This window comes from Poromitra crassiceps (genome assembly GCF_964638095.1).
Source record: "Poromitra crassiceps genome assembly, chromosome: 23".
NCBI classification, from domain to species: Eukaryota; Metazoa; Chordata; class Actinopteri; order Beryciformes; family Melamphaidae; genus Poromitra; species Poromitra crassiceps.
This window is the reverse complement of record NC_139639.1, coordinates 12,277,678-12,280,177: the sequence shown is the minus strand read 5'-3', so window position 1 is coordinate 12,280,177 and position 2,500 is coordinate 12,277,678. Positions and strand designations below refer to the sequence as shown.

Here is a 2,500-nt window from a genome sequence, read left to right as displayed (position 1 = left end):
ATTTGTTAATTGATAAAGATTTGTTTTTGTTCGTTTTTTTAAATGGGCCCTAATAATTGAGCATAATATATTGATAGCTATAGTTTATTAATTTATTTTGTTAATTTTATTGTTTAGTCTATAAACCATACTATTATGTAATATTTTTTCTGTTCTTTCTTTCTTTCTTTCTTTCTTTCTTTCTTTTTATTTGTTTTCCTTTTTTAAATATATCTGTTGAAATTGATATGGGGGAGGTACCTTTATAACCAATTTTTGGCTTCCAACCTCTCCTGCACATTAACTCATTGAGTGCCATGGACGTCTTTCGACGTCCAATTAAATAGTGACGTAGAGTGCCACGGACGTCTTTCGACGTCCAATGCGTTTTTTGACGGTGGGACGTCGATCAAAGCCTTCCGCATCTCCTGTACAACTATTATAGCTATTGGAGGTCTATAATAGGGATGGGCATTTCTAGCAAAAACACTATTCGAAATTCGCTGGCCAAATTCGAATTTAATTCGAATTTCGAAAAAAAAAAAAAAAAAGTAAAATAAATTTTTTTTTTTTTTTTTTTTTTTTTTTTTACATTTTTAATTTTTTTTACATTGACATTTTCGAAAATAAAAAACAGTTTTGACAATCATGAGTGGTTGTGGTTCATTAAATATTTAGTAGGCTCAGGTCTGAGTGCCAAAGGGGTGCCAAAGTCACCCCCTCTCCCTCTTCATGGGATTTCATCCGCCATTCATTTTTCCATAAACCTTGCTTAAAATGCTTATAGCGATTTGACTATACTTAGAATCAGGGAAGACAATGCAACATTTCACTCAAAATTTTTTTTTTTTTTTTTTTTTTTTTTTCTTTCCGAATTTCGAATTTCAATAATAAAAGTCGACCTTGATAATAACAACGATTATTCGAAAATTCGAAATTCGATGCCCATCCCTAGTCTATAACCTATTTTACAGAACCCTTAGGTGGCGACAGTGCTCTCCAGGTTAACAGAAAGGCAGAGAAAAACAGAGAATAAGTCATTGGGGAAACGGAAATCGCATCGCATCCGTATGCATCGATATGCATGAAGCGTTTTAACGTTACATATGCCTGCAGCAGCAGCAGCCAATCTGCTCCCACAATTCAGCTCCTCCATGTCTGCTGCGACAGCCAATTCGCATGATCAGCCGTGGATTTGTTATTATTCTCAACTGGAAGCATAGGAGCCGGTGACAAACACACGCGGAAGCTGTAAAAAAGCTGGATGTCGCGCACATAGACGGTCGCGCTCACAGTGCAGAGCAAACTCAGCAGAGAGCCACCTCCCATAAGGAGGAGTGTGCAGTTGAGGGTTGGGAGGGGGGGGGGGGGGGGGGGGCACGCAGAGCAGCACACACACAACACCCAGACAGACCCAGGCAGCAGGACAGGGTTGGCAAACGCAAGCCAGAATATCCGATGCCCACCAGCAGCAAATCAAGACCAGCAAGAAACTGCAACCAGCAGCGCACGCAGGGGCCAGCGCTGCTGGTTGCAGCTAAAAATATTATTCTGCCAAACAGAATTCCCTGGCCTCCACTGTTTTATTGAAGGAAATTATTTTTGAGGTGTGACTACATCAGAAAATTAGCTTCAGAGTCAGTGATGTGTTTGAAATGTTTAATTTCACAAAAGGGCCAATATCTCAGCTTCTAGAAAAAAAAGGCTATTTTTTGTTAAATCAAGCTATCTTCTCCGGCTAATAACTAAAGAACGGAAAATGATATCAATAAACCTGTTTTTGCTGATGATAGAAAAGAGTCTCATCGTTCTTTTTGCGTGTTCATTGTTTACATAGTAATATCACACAATATTCTGTGGGCCTCGAGAAATCACTGAAAAAAGCTCTGAAACTCTGGCACTGGGAGCGTCCGTTCTCCAAAAGTGGCTGGCACTCAATGAGTTAAGCAATTTCTTTTAAAATGATTTCTGTATGTTATGTATCTGTGTGCAAATAAACATAAACAAAAAAAATACTGTGACATTATGTCCCACCTACATGTAGATTCACACTCAGGTAATGGGGACTCGACTTGGCCTCTTCTTTGGTGACTCAAACACTGAGGACTCGAGACTCGACTCAGACTGGAGATTTAGTGACTTGACTACAACACTGACTGTAGCTACATTACTATGCAAAAGTAACCCAAACCATAAATACTGAAACTTAAAAAGAAAAGAAAAAAACTAAACTTTTGATATTATTATCATATTATATTATATTATATTATATTATATTATATATTATATATATAATATACATATATATTATTATCATATTATATTATATATTCCCACACCTTCTTAAACATGAAATTCAATGATTTTCTGAGATTTTCTCTCTCAAATTCACACACTTTGAAGGATTTCAAGGAGCCATGGGAATAAATAAATACGTAACTTGCACTTGACGGCCATTTTGACTGGAAATTAAATAAATGAACGGCCGGTTTCTGACATTTTCACGGTACTTTACATGTGT

At 37.1% G+C, this 2,500-nt stretch overlaps 1 protein-coding gene across 1 annotated transcript in view; it reads right to left on the bottom strand.

Annotated features, from left to right (window-relative positions):
• Positions 1-2,500, bottom strand: part of slc4a2a (solute carrier family 4 member 2a) — a gene marked incomplete at both ends in the record, with an annotated part of 63,749 nt that overhangs the window by 39,115 nt on the left and 22,134 nt on the right. The window lies entirely within an intron of this gene.